We start from the raw sequence: 27,028 nt of genomic DNA on the forward strand, positions 1-27,028 counted from the left end.
TTACCTCCCTATGCCAATCTTTAGGGTCCGGTGGTCTAATTGATTTCCACTTCATCGTAATGGTCCTTTTAGCCAAGAGAAGGGCCATATCTAGAAAGCGCGTAGTGGCACTTTTCTTCTTTTCAGTGGGGCCCAGTCCTAGTACGCTATATACCATAGAGGAGTAAGGCCTTGCAGGTGCGATCGTCGTCAGAATCTTGTTTACCGTTCCCCAGTAATAACCTAGTTTGGGGCAGTCCCACAGCATGTGGAGGAGGCCAGCGTCTTCGGCCCTGCAAGTGTTTGCCGTTTCGGGGAACATGGCATGTAGCCGGTGGGGAGTTAGATATGCTCTATGTACAATAATAATTGGATACATTTTAATTTGGGATTCCGTGACACCTTTTTAAGAAACTTTAGGACCTTCTCCCATTCCTTATCTCTAAGTGCCCGGCCTATGTCTCTCTCCCAGCGTTCGCGGGTGGGTTGGAGTGATATTGCCCTGCAAGCTCTAATGCCACTTGTTAGCCATTTTGTTTAGTGACTGCCTGTCCCCATTAAATACAGCATTGTAAGTAGGGAATTTGTGGGCGGTTCTGTGCTGGCTGGCGCTCAAGTCGTAGAGATATAGTGTGTGACCCGTGCATGTAATAAGAATAACATTCCGGGGGTCTGATGGGTACGTGCGAAGTCCGCATGCGTCATGAGGGTTCCATCTACAAAAATGTCCCCTAGTTGCAGAACCCCTGCGTCATGCCATGGTCTGAGTTCGCGTTCTGACAGTGTACCCGTCCCAAGGGGGAGTCCCAGTAAAGGTATAGTGGGTGCATAAGAGGTCGCCGCATTAGTGTATTTGACAGCTTTCTTCCAGCATCTGATTGCGAGTTTAAGGAGGGGGGGCCGAGCTGGGAACTTTAACCTTTGGCAATAATAGTCTGTGTATAATACCGCTATCCCTATTGGTCTCAGACATATCTAGCTCGTGGAGGTTGCGGCCCGCCAGCCAGTAGGCCAGCCACTGAAGTTGGCATGCGTACCCATACGCAGTCATATCCGGGACCCCCCATACCGCCCTGAACGGTCGGCAGCTGTAGCTTGGCGAGACTGACACGTCTTCTTCCCGACCCCCATACCAGTTCCGCCAATAGTGTGTTCAGTGCTTTGAAAAGGCGCTTTGGGACTAGGAGCGGCAGGTTCGTAAAGAAATATACCATTCGGGGCAGCACTACCACCTTTGAGATTGCCACTCTCCCTGCTATAGACAGTGGCAATGTATTCCAGAACTGCACTTGCGTCCTAAGGGTATTGAGTGCCTTCCCCAAATTACCGTCCAGGAGGTCCTGGGCATCCCGATATATATCTATCCCTAAGGTATTTAAATGTTATGGGAGCCATCTGGAACCCATACGGGGGGAACTTTATTTGAGTGTCCCTTAAAGTGGTACTGAAACAGTAGCCGTACGATTTAGTTTCATTGATCGTAAGGCCGGATATTACTCTGAAATCATTAAATATCTCCGGCAGAGGGTCAAGGCAGTCCGACATATTCTTTAAATATAGTATTATGTCGTCTGCGTAGGCCGATACTATGTGCGACACTGAGTTTCTCGTTATCCCTCTCTGTATGGCGAGAGTCCTGAGCTTATGTAGTAGAGGTTCTAAAGCTAAAATGAACAGCAGGGGCGATAGTGGACAGCCTTGGCGTGTGCCTTTAGCTATCTGGAATTGTCCGGAGACACATTTGTTAGTGCGAACACGCGCCGTTGGATGCAGATACAATAAGTTTACCCATGCTATATATTTGGGCGGTATTCCAAATTTATTCAGGGCTGCGAACATATAATCCCATCTCAGGGAATCAAAAGCCTGCTTTAGATCTAGAGATATACACCCCTCTGCACTGTTCTTCGCCCTCTCATGTAGCATTATCTGGCTTAATCTCCACAGATTCAGCGCCGTACTCCGGCCGGGTACGAAACCACACTGGTCAGAGTGTATAAGCATTGGTATATGTTGGGCTAGTCTTGCCGCTAATATCTTGCTAAGGGTTTTGTAGTCCGTGTTCAGTAGTGACAACGGTCTGTAATTCGACATTTGTAGTCCGTCCCTACCAGGCTTTAAAAGGGAAACTATCAGTGCCTGTAGTGTCGTGGGTGGTAAAGTACTGGACTCCATCGATTCCCGATAGAGGATGTGTAATTGCGGGGCAAGCATGTCTATAAATGTCACATAGAATTCGGCTGGTAAGCCGTCAGTCCCGGGGGTTTTGTTCCGTGGCAGTGCTCTAATTACCTGCCTAATTTCAGCGATCGCGATGGGTCGCGCCAGGTCATCTCGTTGCACTGTCATTAGCGGAGGGATATGTAGGTCAGCCATGAAGGACTCAAAGTCCGTGTCTGACAGCGGCGTGTGTGGGCCATATAGTGCAGTGTAATAGTCTTGGAATGGGGCGTTTATGTCTAGTTGTGTCCGAACCGTCGTCCCATGCCGATCATTCACCTCTACTATAGGGGTGCCCACAGGTGCGTTGCGCACTAGACGTGCTAGTAAAGGTCCCGACCTATCAGCCTGAGTGTGTTGCCTGCTTGTATATTCTCTATAGTCAACTAGCAGCCCGCCCCAGCGTTGCCTGGGGCAGAAAGGGGCTGAGGGCAGTACACCCGCTCCCGCCCCGACCCCCTCCCGCCCCGACTCCCTCCCGCCCGACTCTCTCCCGCCCCGACTCTCTCCCGCCCCCACTCCTCCCGCCTGTCCCTCTGTGCGCACCCCGACTCCCTCCCGCCCCGACTCCCTCCCGCCCTGATTTCCATTTTACTTTACTTTACCTGAGCTGCCGCTCCTTCCCGGATCTTCACTTCACCGCCGCTCCTCTTCGCCATGACGCACCTGAGCCGCCGCTTCTACCCGCGCTCCTCACTTCACCGCCGCTCCATGTCCGCCGCTCCTCCTCATCATCATCACGCACGTCCCGGCAAGCGCTACGTCGCGGCCAGAGCAGCGTCGCGGCCGGCGCTACTTTCAGGGCACTACTTTTTTTTTAAAGTTATATTTTTAAATGTACGTTTATTTTTAATTTTTTATAGCCTATGTCCATCTGCACACCCTGACAATTTCTCCAATGTTTTGGGTGTGTGGATTGGCGCTGTGGTTCCCGAGTTTACCTGGCTCAAAGGTGTGTGTTCTCTCTTTATAATAGTAGTATAGATTACCCTCAGTTCCTCTAGCAATTCTGCGTGTTGGATATGGGCCTCTTGGAGTTGTGTGAGATGGTCATTCGTACCCGCTGCCTCACTTTCCAGCATCGCTAGTCTGCCCTCCACCTCCTTAAGCTCTTCAACTACTGAGTGTTTGATGCCCACCTTTGTACCCATCGCCGCTCCGCGTATGGTCACCCTAAAAGGATCCCACTCTATTTGCCTAGAACTAGCCGTGTTCGCGTTTTCAGTAAAAAAACTTTGTGATGGCGTCTGAAAGTGTGGACCTGAAAATTGAATCCTCCAGCAACCCCGGCGGTAGGCGCCACGTCGGTATCAGAGTCGGAATCCTTCCCCACTGCATTGTTAGTTCTACCGGGTTATGGTCAGATAGCGTCTTCCCCATGTGAATGGCAGATTCAATTGACCCCAACAGAGTATTAGAGGAGAAGATGCAATCTATTCTGGTGTGTAACTTGTGGGGTGGGGAGTAAAATTAGTATTCTCTGTGGTGTGTATGCTTGATCCTCCAAGAATCCGACATGTCCCAGCTGACCGCCCAGTGTGCTAGTGCTTCTGCCTGTTTCCTGCTATCCATTGCGTGTAGGAGGGGGGGGGACCTGTCAAGAGAGAGATCCAGAACCGCGTTGTAGTCCCCTCCTATTATCCAGTCGTGTTCCGACCAGTCTGATAGCACTCCGCTGAGAGTAGCAAGGAACTTCGACTGTTCTGTGTTAGGTGCATATATACAGCCTAGTACTATAAAGGATCCATCCAAAATTCCTCGTACAAATACATATCTCCCCTCTTTGTCTATCCGCTGCTCTATTATTTTGAAGGGGACAGAATTTTTGAGCCAGATAGCTGCCCCCCGGGAAAACGCCGAATAGGCGGTGGCAAACTATTGGCCTTTCCACTTCTTAGGTAGTTTCGCACCCTCTGTACCATTGAGATGGCTCACCTGCAAATATGCTATAGACACCTGCCTTCTGTTCAATTGCGCTAAAATTCTGTGCCGCTTGTGCACTGATCCCATGCCCCGCACATTCCAAGTGCAGATCTTGTATGTGTTAGGAGCAGTCATGGCAGTGAGGAACTGTAGTGTGTGGCAAACCGAGTACAACCTGTATGCTAGTCATCTCTATGCATGTTTCAAGTGCCTTAACTGTGCTAAATTCCCCAACCTTAAGGTCCCCATCTGAAAAAAGTTGAGGACCAAACATCAGCACCCAACGTGGGTAACAACTAAACCTCTTTGTGCCTTCGCCTGGGGGGGGTGAGCCCGGTTACTCACACACAAGAGCCGTGTACTGAAGGACTTCACATTTCACCCTGTTAATAAGGAACCCTGTTCCATCCGTATCCACCTCCGCAGTTTAAATCATATATTCATATACATTACCAATCGACACCTTCAACCTGAACAGCCAAAATTTGTTCGCCATTTGTGCCGTTATCCTTGGAAACAATTGTATGCTAGCGTCCGATTCTGACACCTCCGTATGTGATTCAGACCGGCTGTCCATGTTTGGCTTGTCTCGGGCATCATGGGCTGCTAGTGCAGTCGTTTTCAACAACACTGTTTCCGTGTTCATCTCCTCCTCAATCGGCGTCTTCTCCCCGCTCATGCCGGGCTTCACGCCCGCATGGACCCCTGTGTCCGGCAACTGGTCCGTTCGGCAAAGGGAGCGTTCCCCCTGTTCGCCCATCATGGGTTACTGTGAGGGGTCTGGCGTAAGCGTTACTTCCATCCATTCCGATGCTTCCTCAGGGGTGTCGAAAAAATAGGTTTTGTGTCTGTGCATCATTTGTAGACGCGCCGGGAAAAGGAGGGCGTATTTCAGGTTACGGTCCCGTAGCGTTCTTTTCACTCCCAGAAAGGTCGATCTGGCTTTCTGTACAGCCGGAGTGAAATCCGGGTATATCGAAATCGTCCTATTTTCGTATTGCAAAGGAGCGTTCTCTCTAGCTGCCTTTAGGATCGAGTCTCTGTCCTTATAATGTAGCAGACGCGCAATCAGGGGGCATGGCGGTGCACCCGGTCTGGGCAGTCTGGGCGGTCTTGGGGGCACTCTATGCGCACGTTCCACACTGTAGAGACACAAATTAATCCAAAGCTAGCAATTTTAACCCGCTGTCGCTAACCTCATTCAAACGAATTAAAGAGTCAGATTACCTAGTAGCCAATAAATCAGAATGGAATTGATCCTTATCAATTTTAGACTAACTCATTAGCACCCCTTTATTGCGGGAATAGACCAGTGGTGATGGGTTTATCTCGACCTGAACTTTTTTAAACAAGGAAATATGTATCGATATAGCTAACAATTTATGATCACTATGCACAGATACTGGAACTTAGTATTCTTCCATCCATTTCCTAAGATCTTGGGAGAACAAAATAAAATCAATTAGGCTAAAACAGCCCCTCCCAATGAAAGTAAGACTTAAAACTGGGTCCGCAGTCTGCGAATCAAAAGGCAAATTGCAAGTTATATTTTTATAGTAGTAAATTGAGTTTCTCCCCAAACAGACTGTGACAAAAGTATGTAATGCAGTCCCTCTGGCAGACAGTTGGCAATCCTGAGTGTTTAAATCTCCCATCCATAGTGTTAGAAATAAGGGTCTTTAGTTGGCAGTAGTATGCACCCTGTCCAAGTAGGGACTATCCTTCTAGTCAGGGTAATGGAATTACAGATCCAAGATATTCCCTCCTCATCCCCTTAGTAGCTTGGCACACGCCATCTGGCTTTTCTCAGATGCAATATGTAAAGTATTTGTACATACCACACACAGTAACACAGTGAAAACACTGTAAATGGACACCATACCAGTTTAGGAAAATAACCAATCATTAGCGAAACAAAGCAAGACCAAAACACCAAAAATTCAACATACATAACTCGAAATATCACTTTTGAAAGCTTTAAGCAATTCTGTCCATAGAACTCTATAGATGCAGTGGTTTTACACAAAGTACCTTGGATGCATTGAAATTCACAAGAAAAACAGCCACAGAGGAGGGAAGCGTCGGAAAGCACAGCGATGCATCGGTTCCTGAGTCCTTGGGGAAGCGATGCATCAGTTCTGCTGCACGCAAGAGAAGTGTTGTGTTGCTTCCAGACTGTAAGGGGATATGATGCCTCAAAATCTGAAGACGGTTCTGGGCTGCGCGTAATGCAGTGGACTTGGCGCACAGGTGCGATGCGATGCGTGGATATCCGAACGTGCTGGGGTCTACGCGGCAAACAGGCACTGCATCGATTCTTTTAGCCATGGACCAGTGATGGAGTCAGTGCAGTGGTCTTGGACTTCGGAGACACGGTGTACTTGACTCCGGCTGCGGCGGTTCTTCGAGCTGCGAACAGGGGCTGTGACAAATTCTTTGGCTGCATGGCAGCAATGCATGGAAACTTCTCCCACATGGCAGTGCTGCATCAGAAACCACGGAGGTGCATCGATTTTACAGTCTTTTGCAGCAGGAGCAACCTCCAACATCCAAGGGCCCAGAACTGGAATTGGCACCACTTGGCAAGTCAAAAACTCCCAGCAGTGGAATTCAGGGATGCTGCAGGTGAAGTCTTTGATGGCCTTGAGACTTCCAACAGGAAGCAAGCACACACAAGCTCTTGGAGAACCTTGGAAAAGCAGGATTCAAAAGCAGAGTCCAGGTCTTTCACTTTCCACAGACAGAAGCAGCAACTGCATGCAAACCCAGCAAGACAACACACAGCAAATGGGCAGTAATCCTCCTGACATCTATTCTGGTCTTCTTGGCAGAGTCCTTAATCCAGAAGTGTTCTAAAACTGTCAAATAATAGGCCCAATACTTATACCCCTTTTAGCTTTTAAAGCAGGCATACATCAAAGGATAGTCTTTGTAGTGCACAGATCCTGCCTTGCCCTCTCTTGCCTCCAGACACACTACGGGGGGGGGGGGAGAGAGCAGTGTGAGACACCAGACACAGCCCTATTCAGGTGTCAATGACAACTCCTTCCACCATTCTAATTCAGGAAGGCCCATCAACCTGGTGATGGGCCATCAGGATATGCAGGGCACATTTGATTTACAGGCCCTGGAAACACAGTGCACTTTACATGGGACTTACCAGTAAATCAAATATGCAAATCTTGGACAAACCAATCACCATTACAATTTAGATATAGATCATATGCACTTTAGCACTGATCAGCAGTGGTAAAGTGCATAATGTCCAAGAGCAAGCAGCAACAGGCTCTCCCACAGCCCGTCTTCCCCTCTGGGGTCCTGTACCCTCCACTGTGGAGTGGTGCCCCCAGACTCCAAAACTATCAGGGCACCTCTGGTAAGTGTCCTGCACAATTCTACAGCCAGTTCAGCATGCTGTCCTGCAACTTGTCTCCCAGGCCCAGGGTCTGTACCCGTAGGCTCCCCTCCCCATGCCCCCCTCCTAGGGCTCTGCAACCTCCCCAGAGCGGTACCCCAGTAGACAAACCAGTAGGGACACTGCTAGCAGCCACCCTTTTCTCCAGGTCAGGGGGGACACCCTGAACTTGCCCGTTCAACCCATGGTCTGTAACCTTAGGCTGGACCAGTGCCAGGCGAGCCAGGACTTCCAGGGGAGTAACCCTACCCCCCAAGGGAAGCACATGCCTCATGTGTAGTTTGAGAGTCTGCCTGGCACAAGACTCTAGCCTTCTGTCCATCTGACAGTGCATAAAGACCCCCCGCCCTGAAGTGGCCTCATCAGGGTCAGTCCTGGGATAGTCTGACACCAGCTCAGATCTGGCAACCCCTGATCCACTGGTCCTTCCACTGTGGAATTTTTCCCCCCTCTCACCCCTTTCCCTGGACTTCTGCCTCCTTCCTTCCAGAGTGGTGCTGCCAGACACCAGACCTGGTGGAAAGCTGGTGGCAGCCGGACCCCTGGCTCTTCTGACACAATGGGTACCCCCTCAGGGGATGGCCTCCCAGTACAGACTAGGCACCACTCCTGGTGCTCTCTCTGGGAACTATCCTGGGACTGGGTGTTGGGCAACCTGGGCCTCTGCCCAAACCCATTTCTCCTACTTCCCTGAGAAGGGACATGGGACCCTCTACCCATCCCACTACACTGGGACCTATCTGGGCTACTGCAAGCCTCCCTCAACTCCATCGATTAGGGGAAAACCTGAACCACCCCCCCAGGATCACTCCCAAAAGCCTCTTGAGACCCTCTGGCATCCACCAAAGGCTCTTCTCTAGTGCAAGCTCCCTGGGGTCATAGAATTCAAACTCCATTGTGTGTTGGCATAGCTCTGGAAAACTGTGACTGAACATACTTTCCACAGCAATCAAATGTTACAATCCCACACATGTGTTAACCATACTAATCTTCACCTCACCATCCAGTACCTTGGAAAAATACCCAACATAACGCTTCTGAGACTGGTGAGACATTATCTGTCCCTGAAACTCAACCTGCACTCTTCTGTGGTGCTTCCACACTTCCTCACCAGAGCTTCTACCATGGGGGAACCCCTCTCTCTGTCACTCTCTTCCAGAGCCAGTAGAATGTCCCTCCCACCACTAGGAATATGACTCCACATGCCAGTCCCCCAATCCACCTCAGGGACCCGCCGCACCATTGGAGCTACCTCATAAATCTGAACACCCTGGTGTATGTTATCTTTCTCCCTCAAGTCAGGCACCAAGTCTCTGAGTATGTGCACGTCTTCGTCAGTACTGGATATTACATGCTTGTTGACACCATCTGAGCTAAGCTCAGCCCTCATGGCTTCCAAGTCCAGCTCTCTCCCATTTAGTTTATGAGCTAACAAAATGTCTTCCATGCCTCCCTCAGCCTCAGCTACCTCCGTGGCACATTTTTCCTAGGCTAAGGCCCTCTCAGCCTCCTTCTCGGTTTCCCTCTCAGAGCCACTGCCCTCTTGGAGTTCCCAAGGCTTTATATCCTTTAGACTTTCAGATAAGTCCTCCATCTGATAGCATTGCTTCCGAGCATGATACATCATGGCATTACAGAGCTGCCTCAAGATCCTGCCTTGTGGATTTCCTCTTCACAGCCAGCTCCCTCTCCCTACAAAAGACGTTTAGCTCCTTCATAGTATAGATGTACAGGTGCCAGAAGTTGATTGCCATTTTGTCAAGGCCTCACAGGTACAACTACCCACCATAGTTCCAGGTATCACCATAAGATCCAGAAGGCGAACAAAGAAAAACAGTATGTGGTACTTAGTAGTTTGCATTTTGCAGTAGTAGTAAGAGGATAGAGCAATTGCCGTGAAAGCCATTTAAATTTACATTCTAAGTCCTTGTGTAAAGAATTAACTAAAGCACGGTTGTCTGAATCAAAGTTATTGTTATAAAGATGTATTAATAATCGTTGGTGTGCATGACAATTTATCAGAATAAGTTGATAATAGGGTGAATCAAGATTGGTCCATACTACTCAGCCTGGGAATTTAGGGAAAATTACTGTAATTAAACCTCCCTTTGATCTTCCCGGGTTCCCTGGTAGCGTAGGGTTAAAATAAGTAGCAAAAACATCAATAAATATGCTTGTTGTCAACCATGTTTCTTGTAAACAGAGTACTTCATAGTGCATAATAATGCTTTGCCAATTTGCATATGACAATTTGGCAGCCAAAAATGAAATATTCCAGGAAACTAATCTAGTGTATGCATTCTCCTGATTATTAGCTCACTTCTCACTAATCCAACCACACTGAACTTCAGCTTAAGGACAACAACTGACTGGATACACTGCTATGTCTCGTATGGTCAGTACCACCACACTGCCTTACAGCCTCACAGCTGCGAAGTTTTAATATTGCTTATGTGCTTCATTGTCATAGTTTACCCTATTTATATGTGACATTTAACTGCGTTGTATTTGACATTTTAAGGGACACTTTATCACAAGTATAAGAAATTAGCTATGTTTGTGTAATGAGATACATTTTGTAAATTAACCGCTTATGTGCTGCTAGACTTGGGCCATTCTGCAGGGTCATACACATACCATTTGCCTTCACCCTCCTGTTTTCTGAACCCATTTTTGTTGGTTTATAGGACTCTGTACAATTTACCATTGCTAACCAGTGCTAAAATGATTGTGCTCTCTTTCTTAACCCTTCGGTGTAGCGCACATTTTCGCCCTGTGCGGGTGATTTAAATAGTGGGGGGGATTCTGACAGCCCCAGGCCGTCCTCCGCACACGCCCACCGTGACACATGACGGCCGGGGGCCGTCATGCACATCGAAGGGATTAAACATGGTGACCTTGGCTTACACTCAATTTACTTGTAAGTCCTTAGTAAAGTGGTACCATATGTACCTAGGGCCTGTAAATTAATTGCTACTAGTGGGCCAGCAGCAGTCATTGTTTCACCCACTTAAGTATTCTTTTAAACATGTCTCAGGCCGGTCATTGAGCCTGTTGGTGCACTTTTAAAATGCCATTTCGACTTGGCAAAATAACCCTTTTGCCTGGCCTAAACCTTCTTTTTTAATACATATAAGTCACCCACGAGTAAGCCCTAAATAGCCCACAGGGCAAGGTGCATTCGATTTAGAAAGTTGGACGTGCACTTTTAAACTTTACATGTCCTAGTAGTGAACAACTCTTAAATTTGTTTTTCACTACTGCAAGACATGCCCTTCCTCTCCCATAGGATAACATTGGGTTAACTACGTTTTATGTGGGAGCAAGTAGAAATGTCATTTTTAGTGTCCGAGGAATTGTAATTTAATCCCTCTATAATGGTATAGTCAGATTTCCAGTCACAATTCTGAAAATGACACTTTTAGAAAGTTGTTGTTTTCTTGTCCTAACCATTTGGTGCCTGAAGCCTGTTCTAGTCACATGACTAGGTGTAATTGGCAGTTGGCCTGGTGTTTTCTTCACAGACAGCATTACAATAGAGGGCCTGGGTGTTGGCAGATGGTCCATCCTGGCCTAATGGGGGGGGGCAGCTGTCACCTACCACACTTGCACTTCCAAGTATACTGGCCAAGCTCACACACAAAGGACTTCACCATCACCTTTTATACCTCCCAGACAGACTTTTATGAGGGCAGGGAGGCAGGAAATTCTAGACACTTCTTAAGGGGCCGTCATGCGCATCGAAGGGATTAAACATGGTGACCTTGGCTTACACTCAATTTACTTGTAAGTCCTTAGAAAACTGGTACCATATGTACCCAGGGCCTGTAAATTAATTGCTACTAGTAGGCCAGCAGCAGTCATTGTTTAAATTGTTGTCATTTAGGTGTCAAATAATTTGTTATATTTTACTCTATTTTTCTAAATTAGTATGGGATTTTTCTTGTGTTGTGTTTTCTCTTTAATATTGTTTCTGTGCTGCATAAATACTTTACACATTGCCTCTAAGTTAAACCTGACTACTTTTGTGCCAAGCTACCAGCGGGTTAAGAACAAGTTAATTTAGTGACTTTTTGGTGGTTGCTTGGGTAGGGTTTCCCACCCTCTACCAATAACCTAGTTCCTCACATGTGTTATTTGAGGGATCTAAAAACACCGGCGGTGCGCATGAGGTGCAAATGTGCCAGATGGGGCATACAGAACTTGCTTCCTAACTGGATTCCAAGAAGTTGGTGTTACAAATGGCAAGGCAAGAGCCTGATCAGCTGAGTTGCTGTTCTCAGCCAAAAAAAGCATCAGCGCTATGATGTGGGATTCTTTCAACCAATACTGGCTTTTTTATGCAAGAATACATTGCACTTAGAAGCTTGTAGTTTTGATTTTTATGTGGTTTGTATGAAAAACCTCTCATCTTGTAGTTTGGATCCAACTGGAGTGATGCACTTTTCTGTCTCTCACTTCTTCCACTAATTGACCATATACAGCAAGAATATGAGGGCCAGTAGGAGAAATGGAGAAAAGGGGATTGAGTAAGAAAGAAAACAGAGTCACAGGACTCCATTACTCTGACTTATCTCTTCTGCTTGGCACAGACGTGTGCAGAGCTCAGTGAAAGTCTAAAGGGGTTTGATCTGAAATTGGTTAATCCTGAAACTAAAACATGTAGGAGTTGAGTAACTTAAATATATGCTCATCAAAATGTCAACCGTTAATATGGTAAGTACGCAAACTGTGCAAACTGTGTCAGACTTCTACTTGACTGGTGTCAGAGGAAAGGATAATTACCAAGGATTCATATTATGTGGTTTCATCTTCACAAACTTTACTAGAACTCTGAATACCTTATACACAATCATATAAACATATCATGTGTAACATTGTCTTGTCCAGAGAAATCCTCCTGTTTTTACACAGGAGACACACAAAGTAAAATGCACCCATTTTGCAGAAAAGTTAAATATTCAAAATACCTCCAAGTTTGCTTTCACAAGACAACTCTCCTTTCAGAATACTTCTCTGTATTTCCAAATGTACTGCCACAAACTCCAAAGGAAGCAACTGTTCTTGTGCAAAGGAAATTCTCAATCTGTGTAGCAAAGAGGTAGCTGCAACACTATTGCATCAAGATTGTCTAGCAAGGCCACCCAGAAACATGCATGAAGATATATAAAGAAATCCAAAATGGCCGCCACAGTTCTCAAACTGCGTTAGAATTCACAGACTGCTAGACAGGGCTGTCTTAATATCAATATAGGCCCCAGGCAAAGCAGGGCACTAGGCCCTGCTTACACAACCACTCACAGGAATAAAAATGTTTAACAGAAAATTTGTGTTAAATTTGTGTCTGCATGGAGCACCCATGCTCGTGGGGCCCTGGGCAACTGCCCAGCCTGCCCATGCGTTAAGATGGCACCGCTGCTGGAAAATATATTACAGTGTCAAGAATCCCTTATTTCGTGTGTTCTTTACGCACACAAAATCTCATACCAGAAACACACCATTCTGCAAATACTGCAAGAATGCCTACTGAGGGGCTGATTTCGATATAGTTCGGAAACTCATTTGACCGAATTGGTTTCCGAATCGTTTCCGACTGAACCGGGTTCTGCGAGTCGGAAAGACCGATTACGATGCTACCAAACATTTTTTGGACTCGCAATGACTTCAATGGGAGCCTATGTTCCAAACGAGAACACAGGCTCCATTTGAAAAAAGGGGTGATTGGGGAAAATCGTGCATCCTGTGGCGGGCACCCCATGGTGCATGCCACACTGTGAATGGTTGGGAAGGAGGGATCTATGGGTACCCCCTCAGGCCCGATTGGGAGGTCTCCAGATGAAGGGGGCCTGCTACGGGATCCCAAAGTCTGCTTCTGACAGATGATCCGTGTCGAAACAACCGATTTGGAAAGGCTGTCTGAATCCAACATCCTAATTGCTCGTTCGGAAATGCGGTCTATAGACCTGTACAAGTCAGCTGCGAATGACTCGGTTACTCCAAATGCCATTCGGAAAAGATTAGGAAAGTCCAAAAGGTTTCCGAACATCATAATCGGTCGTTCGGAAGTGTTTCTGAGTCGGTCAGAAACTCTGAAACAAGGCTTCCGAATCGGATTCGTAAGACCCAAATGCCATTCGGACCCTTTCCGAACGACAACGTAATCGATCCTTTAGTCTTAAGTGGTAAACTACACCTCCTGACATGTCTACTGACAGTATGTTGGCTACAAAGCCAATACACATTGATAGTAAGGCACAGGCCTAACGGGTTTTTGCACCAGAGGATTCATTAAGGTAAGCACCAAGAGGAGGCATTTACATTTGCACTTTGAACAAAAGATAAATATATCTCATTTCAGAAATGTGTTCATTTCAAGGCTGGACAACAAAATGCGACCAGATTACAGATGAGGATAGATCACTGTATACACAGTTTAATTTACAGGATTGACACTCAATTAAAGCCCATGCTTTGAGTGTGAGGGAAAGGGAGGCTGCTCGATCCTGGGCAGATTTTGTTAGTGCTAGCAAAGATCAGATGCCAGGGTGTTTTTGGGACTTTTACAGCAGCACTGAACCTTGATTATCGTGAAGGAGATGAGTCAAAATTGCAACATTTTTTTAAAAAAATTTCATCATTTTTGGAACTCAAATTTGTCTTAAATTGTAGACCCAGTAACGAATTAAAAAGGCAATACCTTAATTGTAGCTTCAAATACTGACAGACAGAGGGCATTTAAACCTCATTGTCTTTTCCCTTCAAAGAGCACTTTTAAAGCAAATTGCACTTGCAGAATAAATATAAACCCCAAGGTGGTTACAGCTATAATGGTCTAACTGTATAGCAGAGGCTATTATTGCTTCATTTAGATGATATACTATAGCACAGTTTACACAGTACACACGTATCTACCTCAGAAGCAAGAAAGGCTAAGTTGGTGCTGCTGGGTTTGAAACTTGGGTCGATTATGAGGGCCAAGCATTGCCCAGTTAGATTAGAACCCTGAGGGAAACTGAACTGGTGTCCCTACACCTTTTATGGAAAAATTATTCACCCATCTGCACAAATTTGTGTACAACACTTTATGACAAAATTTGAAGCTTCTGAAAGAGAACTAATTGGTGGCTGCTAAAACAAGGAGACATTTTACTGGGTGTTTCCAGAGGCCAGCCGTGAACAAGATGTGGACATGTTTCTTACGGTTGTGTTCGCAGTGGTGATGTAGTTGTGCATCCTTCTGGCCAAGCGTGTGGTTTATGTATCATTTATCTTGAATCGTGGCACACAGCTGTCAGCAGCAAGCGCCTGGCCAATATTCGCAGTCACAAGCGCGTGCAGCAAAGGCTGCTGCTGGTTTGGTCACACACACACCAGGCCCAGCACAGAACCCTAAAGGTCAGGCTAGCAGCGCCAGAGTCATTACCATCTACAGCTCAACCCAGATAATTACATAGAAGCTGCCGTGATGTCCGGCTTCGTGTCCAGGCAATTATCTTGCAGTGACTCTGAAAGTACAGCGACAATTAGAGGACAGAGGAAAATAATTAAATTGTACACTAATTAAAATACAAAATTATCGCAGTACAATTATTTTTTCTCTGCCTCAATGAGTTCTGCCAGTGTCCTTCCGCCAAGATATTGTCGGAAATTGGGCGAGTAATATTTAGCTGCTGTTGTTAATGTGTATTACTCATTCTGCCGCTGACGTCATTAGACCCCTGAGAGGTCTAGAGTGCTAAATCAGGGCTGTAGTATCCAGCAAGAAACTGCACAGAAAAATATTGAGACATCCGCTAAACAGCTCACGGCACGACCCTTTTTAAAATGTGTCTTTTTATTTAGCCTTCCGGAGGCTACTCAAGACCTGGCTGTTCGAGCAGTGGCAGCATTCCCTCCCCACTCGCTCCCCTCCCCCTCCAACCCCCCCTCCCCCCCCCTCAGCGCCTTGAGATCCTCACGGACGAGTAGCGCGCTTTACAAGTGTATTCAATGATTGATTGATTGATTGATTGATTAAAGTATACTAAGAAAGTTTTTTAAAGTTCTTTTTATTGATTTTCCTAAACGTCATCGGTACACAAAATTATTATAGTTTCAAATCATACAACATGGTGAATATAATTTCCCTTTTTCATATTCCATACTTCAGCTTGCGTTGTATTGCCAATTACATTTCAGCCATTATTGTCTGTATGGCTCTGTCTGGCATCTTTCAATGCACAGATGGTGGCACTGAAGTTGAGTCTAGTCATGGCTGCTGTTAAACCGCTCATTGTTTTGTGACTCACCTTTCAACTCCTTTCCGTGGGCTTCATATGCAATATTCCATCACTAACAATTATCTGTAAGTTTCTTAAACCATAATGTTTCCCATTTGATGCATGAACATGTCTTTGCTTGATAACTTAAATGCAAGGTAGATTTTTTTTAATGCTCAAAACATACTTTGGACATGATTGGGTTTTAATGTGGCTTTAACGGTCAGAGCTGCCAACTTTGGAACTGGCAACCAGGTTTGAGTCTCGGTGCTGGCTCAACATCCAGTGATTCTGGGCAAAGCACTTAGGGGTCGATTATGATTGCGGACGGACTTTCGTCCGTCCGCGATCACTGAGGAGGAGGAAACGTCCGCATGGGCTGCGGCGTTCCCTCCTGTGCGATTAGGATGTGACCGCCACCCTGGCGGTCACATCCTCTATTACTAACATTGCGGCGGGTGCGGCTTCAAGCTGCACCCGCAGCAATGTCAAAAATGCAGGTGTTGCATTTGTATGCAGAAAGAGGCAGGCACCGCGCGGTGCCTGCCGCTTTCCGCATACAAATGCAGGGGGGTACCATAGGTACTCCCCATGTGCACCCCCACCCCCCCTTCACCTAGGGGGCCCGCAACGGGCCCCCGCAGTGAAGTTACACATGCTTTTCCACAGTGGAAAAGCCGCCGCGGAAAAGCATGTTTCACATCCCATCCTAATCTGGTTGACGGTGTCTGAGAGACACCGTCACCATATTAGAGCTTTTCCGCCGTGGTTGTAAGCGGAAAAGCAGCGGACGGAAACCAGGACCCACCAGCCAGCCATCCTAAAGTGGCGGTGGGTCTTTGGTGGGTCCGCAGCGGATTTTCCGCATCCTCCGGGCCGGCGGTGGCTTCCGCCGGCCCAGAGGATGCGGAAAATCCGCTATCCTAATAAGCCCCTTAATCTGGCCCGTGCCTATCCTTGTATAATGTAACCTGTGCTTATGTAAAGCGCTCCAATACATCGGGTCGATTTCACGCTATATAAAACTGCAAATTGATATAAATATATATATATATATATATATATACCACCAGAATCCTGTCGCAAATCAAAATGCTGCAGCACAGTACCAGTGACGTTTTCAAACAGGAACGGACCACAACTCAGGTTCAGTTGAATATAATGTGCAATTTATTCCTCCATTCTCCCAACATGACGCGTTTCGACCAGGTCACCACGGTCTTGATCAAATGACATGCAAAGAATCCTGCGTGATTTAAATACTCCATTTCTCCAATGTAGTCCCTCCCAATAACAACTTGGAATTAGAAGACAGACTATGAGGGTAAAAACATTTGCCACTCTAATTATAAACAATAGTGTTATGTTTAAAAAACAAGGCACAAATTATACAAACATATGTACAATAAAGGACAAGTGCCCAAATTCAAACCCACATAATCAGTCATAAAATCATCTATTTCTATGGGGGCAATAGAGACTAGAGCATTCCACCAAAGTGCAAAAAGTGTATCGTACGGCTAGGTGAACCCAGCAAATACACAAAAATTAAAAAATTGATTTTCAGGGTTTTGACGGATGCAGAACAATCTTCACATTACAGAAAGATGCAAAAAAGATTTGTATAGATATATATAGAGAGAGAATGATACAATCAGTATATTCAAAAATACACACAGATGCTGAAAGCAAATTGATGATAGTAATGTGGAAGTTAATTCATATATTCATAAATAGTGTGCAAAAACGCATAAGCCTTTTTATGATTCTAATACTACACCAATACCGGATCAAAACCAGTAAAACCAGGAACCTAGTGAAACCAATAAAAATCACAATAAAAGTGTAGCTAAAATTCAATAAATATTACGTCTGCTGACACACTAAAAGCTAATATATAAAAATATAAAAGTTCAAAAGTATACCAGATTTACATAAAATTTCATTTGTATATAGGAAAAAATATATTCAAAATGACCCCGAATTATACAAATAGATCATCAAATTGAATTCATATTCCTAATAGTAGGATGCAAGAACTAGAAAAAGCATAAAGTAATAGGGAAATCAGTTCTCAAAAAATTATGTTCCTCTTTATTGATTAGACTCTCTTGTTTCCACTGAGCCAATTCTTTGAAAATCTGTTCCTTAACCGTGATCAAAAGAGAGAAAGCTACTTTCTTGTAGCAACCAACATCATTCAGCTGCTTCATAGCTTCCTCCATATACATTGATCGCGGCCAAAGAACTATATTCCCGCCTTTGTCAGCTTTATTCACGATAATACTATTATCGTTACTGATTTTCTTCATAAGGCGCAAATATTGCTGTTCTGTATATCGCCTATGTTTATTTTTTAACAAACATGTTTTATGAAGGGCCTTAAGATCTTCAATAATGCAATCCCCGAAAATATCTATGGCATCTCTTGCCATTATCGGGACGAAAGTAGATAAAGGGCGGAAATGAGTAGAGACTGCTCTAGTGGTGGAAATACCCATACCCAAAAGTTCTTCTTGAGTGTTGTGAGGTACAATATCATTAGCATCAGCTAGTTCGTTTACTGTCCTTAACAATGAAACATCAGATACTTGGAAATGCATGCTAGGTTGATTATCAGCATTACTAGACACAGCTCTAGTGTTTGCAGTCCTAAGCTTATACAATTTTACTAGTTTCAACTTTCTGATAAACTTAAATACATCAACACGTGATTGAATGTACTTAAAACTAGTTTTTGGACAAAATGAAAGTCCCAAAGCCAACAATTGTAATTCGGCAACATTTAATTCTAGATTAGTCATATTAATGACAGTGTTAGCAGCCACTGTACTGTGCATTTCACAAGCAGATTCCTCTTTTCTTATTTCTTTTTGTTGTACCCGCCGCGCTTTGCGCCTCTCTTTGCGCTGTTGGTTCCTCCTGCGGCATTTTGAGCTTGGGGTAATCTCGGCCTGAGTGTTTGCCGGCGGTCCTCTATAATAAACCCCAACTCCTCTGAAGGGCTATAATTGAGAGGCTCCTGTTGTTACTGATTCACCTCACTTATATTAGATTCAGTGCTGCTGATGAGTGAACTTGCTTCAGATTCAGAGGATAATGAAGTGCCGGGATTAATGCTCACTTGTGGTTGCTGGGTTTTGCTATTCATGGCCTGTTTTTTAACACCATCAAATCGTTTAGCAAACGTGAATATACGCCCAGTTTCATAACCGCGTTTATCGCGAGCCAATTTTGTCACTTTTGCGATTCATTATCACGTTCTCATGTTTGTCCAGGCGCTTTTTAATATCATCCCTGCCCTTGTTTACAAAATCTTTTAAGCCAGGGGCATCCAATTCTGAAATCAGTTGATCAATCTGAGCCACGATATCATGTCCGTCAATTTTGGCATATTTGATCAAAATACAGACCATATTCATTGACGCCTCTAAATTATTCGTGGCCCATCCTTGCAGCATTAGGGGGTTGGGCGCTATGAGAACTCGTAACCCCCTTGGGACTCTACCAGCCTCCTTGTATTTCTCCAAAGATTTCTTTTCCCACCACTTGGTGAGATCATTACGCTGCAATTTCTCCAGTCTCTTCAACATACTTTTCACATCTTTACTGTCACCATATGTGTAATACTTTGCTGGCCAGTACCCTCCGGTACCGGCATATTAGCAAAGAGTGCATCCGCCACTTCCTCGCGGTTCCGTAGCACGTGTGTTGCGGACGCCATAGCGTTTATTTGGAGTAAGATATGCACAGTCCTAACTTTTAAAGAAACCCCCTTCTTTTTGCAGATGAAAACGCAATGCGCTTCTTACGGGCTTCCACGTCCTGATATCTTCACACCTGCCTGCAATTAGCCAAAATTTCTGCCCCCACGCTTTACTTAGACGGCTCACCTCTCGTGAAAAACCTAGTCGGTCCCAGAGTCAACCGACGCCCGGGAACCTGCTCGGTGCTCACTCCCGGCTTCACCGTCCTCAAGCGCGGCTTAAAGCTTTCTGATTACTGCAGTGCGGAGGGCCGGGATAACAAAACTCCTTCCGGGTCAAATGCAAGATCGCAAAACGTGATGGTTGCTGCCAAATCCCAGCCCAGAAAAGCGAAGAGGGTCCGTTAAAGCGGCCACAGCAACACCGCTCGAATTACATGAACTACCAGAATCCTGTCGAAAATCAAAATGCTGCAGCACAGTACCAGGGACGTTTTCAAACAGAAACGGACCACAACTCAGGTTCAGTTGAATATAATGTGCAATTTATTCCTCCATTCTCCCAACATGACGCGTTTTGTCCAGGTCACCCCGGTCTTGATCACATGACATGCAAAGAATCCCGCGTGATTTAAATACTCCATTTCTCCAATGTAGTCCCTTCCAATAACAACATGGGTAAAAACATTTGCCACTCTAATTATAAACAATAAAAAACAAGGCGCAAATTATACAGCGCCTTGAGATCCTCACGGGCGAGTAGCGCGCTTTACAAGTGTATTGATTAATTGATTGATTGATTGATTGATTGATTGATTAAAGTATACTAAGAAAGTTTTTTAAAGTTCTTTTTATTGATTTTCATAAACGTCATTGGTACACAAAATTATTATAATTTCAAATCATACAACATGGTGAATATAATTTCCCTTTTTCATATTCCATACTTCAGCTTGCGTTGTATTGCCAATTACATTTCAGCCATTATTGTCTGTATGGCTCTGTCTGGCATCTTTCAATGCACAGATGGTGGCACAGATGGTGGCTAGTCATGGCTGCCGTTAAACCGCTCATTATTTTGTGACTCACCTTTCAACTCCTTTCCGTGGGCTTCATATGCAATATTCCATCACTAACAATTATCTGTAAGTTTCACGCTATATAAAACTGCAAACTGACCATGTCATGAGTGATGTAATATGTGACGTCATCAGCAGTGCATTGCACGCGCAAGTTATAGTGAGTCCAACTAACTATAACGTGGGAATTTCAATGGTTTTATGCGAGTAAAATTTCCAGCTAACTATAACTGGTGTAAAACCTATGGTTTTTTCAGTGAATTTAATAGGTTTTTTAAATGCTAATTCCTAACTATAACTGGTGTGAAACCTATGTTTTTTTCAGTGAATTTCAATGGTTTTTTAATAGCAAATCTTAATAGGTATAGAAAGTGAAACATTTTAAAACAAATTTTATATTGTATAAACATGTAAAAAAAATATAATTTTTTTATTTTATTTGTAACCCGGGGGCGCTCCCGGGGCGCGTACCGGTGAACGCACGGGTAAGCGCAATGTTACGGCGCGCCCCGGGGCGCGTACCGGGGAGCGTCCCGTTAGCGCTATTCTCGCGAACGAAAACAACATCGTGACGTTTCGCGTAACCGCGTGATGCGTCATATGACGCACAGCGTAATCGCAACCGAAAGCACGCGATCGCATACGATCGCGAAACGTCCTGACGCGCTTACGCTACGCACCCGCCGGCGCGCCCCGGAGCGCGACTACGGGCGTGCCCCGGTGCGCGTAGCGTAAGCGCGTCGGGTCATGTGACCTGAAAATAACACTTTCTATTGGTGCAGAACAGTTTTGGTTTCCAAATGAGTATAGCCTGGGTCTTGTGACCAGCCTGGGTCTTGTGACCTGAAAATAACACTTTCTATTGGTGCAGAACAGTTTTGGTTTCCAAATGAGTAAAGCCTGGGTCTTGTGACCTGAAAATAACACTTCTGATTGGTTCAGCACAGTTTTTTTTTCCAAATGATAAAAAACCCCACCTTTCTTCCTCACTCTGACTTTGTCTTTTGACTGAGGAAGACCTGTTTCATTTACAGAGACAATTCTTTTGTACTTTGAAATGGCTACTGTAGCAGCAGCTGGAGCATCTGCACCACCACCACCACCACAACCACCAAGAGGACCACCACAACAATACATTGCTGGTGGAGAAGAGGAGGAGGAGGAAGAGGAAGAGGAGGAGGGGAGCAGATGGCTGCCGGAAGAAATTACCCCATACAAGCCAAAAGAACACATTGTATGGGAGTTTTTTTCTCTTCCAGAGGGCAAGAAAAAAGTTAATGCGGCCAAGGTAACGTGTCGAATCTGTGGTGCAGAACTCTCAAGGGGCAATCCAAATAAAAAATATTCATTTGGGAATCATACCATGATTCGGCATATGACCCGGAAGCATCCTGCTAACTATTCTCGTGCAGAGATCAGGGAACTGGCCAGTCACCTCCCCCAGTGTTCAAGGACCAGCTCAAAAAGAAAGCAACCCAGTCAATCGGACCCAGAAACAACGGAGACGATGCCTTGCATTCAGCAACAATTTGGTACTTTTAGAATCACTTGTATTGAATGTGGCAAGCTCATTGCCTATGGTGAAAAGAGCGTAAAGCTGATTGTCCTTGCTGGTCAGAATCACATTTTCCCCAAACAAAAGAAGTCATTTTTTTCGTTTTTTGTTTTTTGCTCCAGTTGAGCCATTTTCAATTCCCTTTCTCTTTGTTTCTTCCCATAAAAAATACCAAAAAAATATAAAACTGTTTTGAAAAGCCAAAAAAAGTACAAAATGTTCAAAAAACATTAAAAAAAAATATAAAACAACAAAAAGAATTTAAAAAAAAGTTCTTTTCAGAACTACCTTTCATTTATAAAATTAAACCTATATTTTTAAAGGATCTCTGTCAATTTTTTGTCCTTAGGGTACGCGTACCGGGGCGCGCCCCGCAAAAAAAAAGAAAAAAAAAATGTAATGAAGCAGTTAGCATGAGGGAAGGACACAAAGAGAGTTATGTTAAGAGAAAAAGAGCTACAAGATGACCACAGAGTGATTATTTATTACATAGTAAAAAATAGAGAAGGTGTAATTGGATGAAAGTGAGAAAAGTAAAATGAGTAAAGGAGCGAAAGAAAGGAAGAGAGAGGAAGAACACTAAAGTAGAGATAGTGTGAGACTGTGATTGGCTGTTAAAAGAAAAAAAAAGGACAGTAAAAAATGGACAATGAAGGGTAGTGGCGGAACCACGATAAATGAAGAACGATGAAGGAAAGTGAGAAAAGACCAGGTAGTATAAGTAAAGAGGGATGAAAGAGGGAGAAACATTGAATTAGGATAACACATGGGGAGTGACAAAGAGAGAGGACAAAGAGAGTAAAGGAAACAGTACCTGAATGGACTTGAGTAAAACAGTAAAAAAAAAGATAAGTAATGCAGTGTGTGTGACTTATAGGGAGTCAGTGGGTGTAGGTCGGAGTGTGGGTGTGTAAGGTGTGTCTGTGGGTGTGGTTGTGTGCAGTGTTTTGGTGTGGGTGAAGGTGAGGGTGTGTGAAATATGTGTGAGAAGTGTATGAGTGTGGGGTGTATATGTGTTCGATGTATGTGTGTGTATGGAATGTGTGTGTGTTTTTGAGGAGTGTGTGTGGGAGGTTTTTTTGTGTGTATGAGGTGTGTGTGTGGTGTGTGTGTGGGGTGTATGTTAGAGGTGTGTGTATGTGTTGGGAGGGGGATGAGGTGTATGTGTAGGAGTAAGGTAAATAATTAAGAAAAAGAGAATGAGTGAAGAAGCAAAGGAAGCGAACAGAGAGTAAGTAAGATACCTTGACTGTTAAAAACTCAAAAGTACCTCTCTGAACTTAAACCCAACAGTGCCCTATCTCTACTGATATATTTATTTTTTATGCAATTTACAGCAACATAATGGAAGGAGATCAAAATAAATGTAAAATTTCATTCGAACTTGGTCTTCAGGACAACCCAGAGGAAGAGAATAACGATTCAGATTTTTTGGATCAGTCTCTTGATGAAGAGTTTCTCAAATATGTGGAAGAAATGGAATCATGTAATCCAAATGAGGACATTCCCGACAACATAATGTTGGAAGTCTTATTAAATTTAGAAAAATCAGAGCAATAAATTTATATTTAATAATTAAAAATTGTTCCAGACATTATTCTTTTTTATATGTAATCAATGAAATAGTACCAAATGAATATAATATAATGTGAGACTTATAGTATACTGTGCATTTTTTTTTGTGATACATAGTAAGTTTGCTCATAGTTACTTCCTTTCTTCCACTATATTATCTCCAAAGTGTATTTGACATCTGTTTTTCATCTCCTGCCTCCTTTCTCTCACAGTCTGTCTCTAATGCACGATATCACCGCCAATTTTTTATACATTTAGAAGAGATTAAATGTAATACTGGAAAACATCATAAGGGAGCAGGATAGACTGCCTCTGATCCCCTAGACCTTCTCAGGGTGTGCTTAAAGGATCTGTTTCTACTTTCCTGACAGACTATGCTATGGATTCCATATACCACAATAACTTTTGTAACAACATACAAATTATCTACAAAGGAGACGGTCTACATTGAATTTAAAACTCTGCATTGGTACCTACATGTTGGTACTTAAATACTTAAATACGCCACACAACACACCAACTCTATTCAGAGCTACCCTACCTCTAAGCGCTTTAAATTATTATTTTACTGTTTCACTGAGTTTTCCCCATGTGTGGAGGGGGGCAGGTGTGTGTGGGGGATGTGTGAGGTCTGTCTGTGAGGTGTTTGTGTGTGTCTGGAGGGGTGAGGTGTATAGGTGTGTGTAAGTGTGTGGGGTATGTGGGTGTGGGTGGGGGTGTGGCTGTGTAAGCTGTGTGTGTGGGTGTGTGTGTGTGGGGTGTTTGGGTGTAGGTGGAGGTGTGAGTGTGTGTGGTGTGTGTGGGGGGTGTGTGTGCGGGGGGGGTATGTGTGCAGGATGTGTGTGTATGTGTGGGATGTGTGGGTGTGTTTGTGAGGTGTGTGTGTGTCTGTGGAGGGGAGGGAGGTGTGTGTGTGGGATGTGTGGGGTGTGTCTGTGAGGTATCTGTGTGTGCGTGTGTGTGTTGGGGGGTGAGGTGTGTGTGTGGGTGTTTGGGGTGTGTGGGTGTGGGTGTGGATGTGTAAGGTGTCGGTGTGGGGGTGTGGGGTGTTTGGGTGTGGGTGGAGGTGTGCGTGTGTGAGGTATGTGTGGGGAGTGTGTGACTGTGGGGATGTGGGGTTGTGTGCGTGTGGGTGTGTGTGGGACGTACTTGTAGGTACCTAAAACAGCCACAGAACCCAAAAGCTCTTTTCAGAGCTACCCTACCTCTAATCACTCAAAATGATTCTTTTTCACTACTATTTTCACTATTTTTCACCAAAGTACGCTCCTTGGTACGCTTCCCGGTACGCGTACCGTGCGCTCCCCCCGCGAAAATCGAAAAAAAATTACAATTTGTTTTGGACCGGCGGTACCCTTTTATGGCCCCCACATCAAACCTAGGGGGTCAGGGGGGGTCTACCCTGCCCCCTTTTGGTTATTTCCCCCTTTGTTTTTGCCACCTCTTTGTCTCGATCCTACCGAGACACAAGATGGCGGCCGCTGCGGACTGTTTCGAATGTTTACAGACACCCGAGAGCCAATCAGCTTTCCGTGCGCAAGTCGTGTGGCGCGCCCGGAGCGCTCCCCGGTACGCGCACCGGGGCGCGCTTACAGATATATCAATTTTTTTGAACCTAAATTACTCAAAATCCTCTGGAGCACATATCTTGAGACATAGCAAAGGCACATCGGGCTACCAGTCCCCACAATTTTGCCAAGTTTGGTGAAAATCCATTCAGGCGTTCGAGCTAAAAGTGCGACAGACGGCCCTATGGAAATTAACATGGGGAAAACACGTTTTGGGACCCCCCTTTTATCTCGGCCCCCACTTGACGAATCCCCCCCAAACTTTCAGGGAAGGAGCGGAGCGCCGCGAGGCAAAGTTGCTGAAAATTTCAGGCAGATTCCTCAACCGGCGGCAAAGTTATTCCCAATAGAATGTTGCGATTTCCCTATGGAAATCAATCCTAACTATAACTACCTACTGGCGACCGCCAGTAGGTAATATATATACATATATATATATATATATATATATATATATATATATATATATATATATATATATATACACCTCACAGGTAGCAGACACAGCCCAAACTGTACTTAAAGGCAAATACCATCTATTGGAGAGATTATACGAACGAGAAACACGCAAGTGGTGGGAGGCCACTTCACTGCAACACTACGTGGAGGTTAAGAGGGTTCCACGCGGTCTCCGCATCTATACAATTCCGGCATATGAAAATGCGGACCCTGAATTGTTAAGTCAATGGGCCGAATATACAGCACACTCCTGTGAGGGTATGCTGATACTCCTTATTAAATTTGCCTGGAAAGACAGGGAGAGAGCACTACAGGACATTGATGCACTAGAGAAGGAGATCGTGGAATTGACGGACCAAGAACAACTAGATAAGGAAAAGGAATTTATGAAAAAAAGACTTACCACCTATGAGAAAAAGATACAACTGAGAAAACAACAGAAATTTGAACGCGATGCTCGCGATTATGAACAAGGGAGGATATTAACATTTGCGCGAAAATACGACGCACCTCGCCGTGACCTGAGGGCAAGATGACAAAAACCACCTGTGTCCAGAGAAACTTCTGAATCCGAAGCCACGAGCGCGGAGCAATCTGAAGAAGAAAGAATAGGCACAGAACAAGGGACCAGATCGAGATGCGAGCCGCCTTCTTTTCGCGAGGAATGCGACCTAATCCGCCAGAATTGGCTGAGGGATGGAAAAAAGCGTCCTCCGGACCAATCCTCGGTCGCAAGCGGAGACGTATCACAAGGCGCGGAGGGAGGAGGCAGAGGGCGAGGCACCAGGAAGCTGAGGAGTCGGCAGGTCAAGACCAAGAGGAACTGAAGGAGAACTTGAATATAATAAATCTCACACAACGAGCCCTTACTGAGAATGAGGAAAGCGTCCTGAAGTTAGGGCTGACATTTTGTCCTACGGGCCGCTATGAATATGCGCAGACCCGTATTGACCTGTTCCTTTTTGTCCGAAAATTGAAACTCTGGAAGTACTTCAAACAAAAGGCTTTGAGAGACACTGTGACTTCACCGAGGGTGGGCGGCATTACCCAATCTGATCCAACCGAGATGAGCATCAACGATCTTGAGATTATGGCCGTACTGGAGGACCTGTTAGGAGAAAGCGGTTCCCAGACTGTTCCACCAATGGATGTGGTAGAAAGAGGCACTTCCATAGGTATAAGCCAAGTTGGTGAATATAGTACTTTCAAGCCGACCTCTCGCTTCCTCCCCCAAACACCAACTGATGCGATGGACATTTTCTCTGAAGCCGTTATTCAGGATTTACAAAAC

This window comes from Lissotriton helveticus, chromosome 2_1 (genome assembly GCF_964261635.1).
Source record: "Lissotriton helveticus chromosome 2_1, aLisHel1.1, whole genome shotgun sequence".
Lineage (NCBI taxonomy): Eukaryota > Metazoa > Chordata > Amphibia > Caudata > Salamandridae > Lissotriton > Lissotriton helveticus.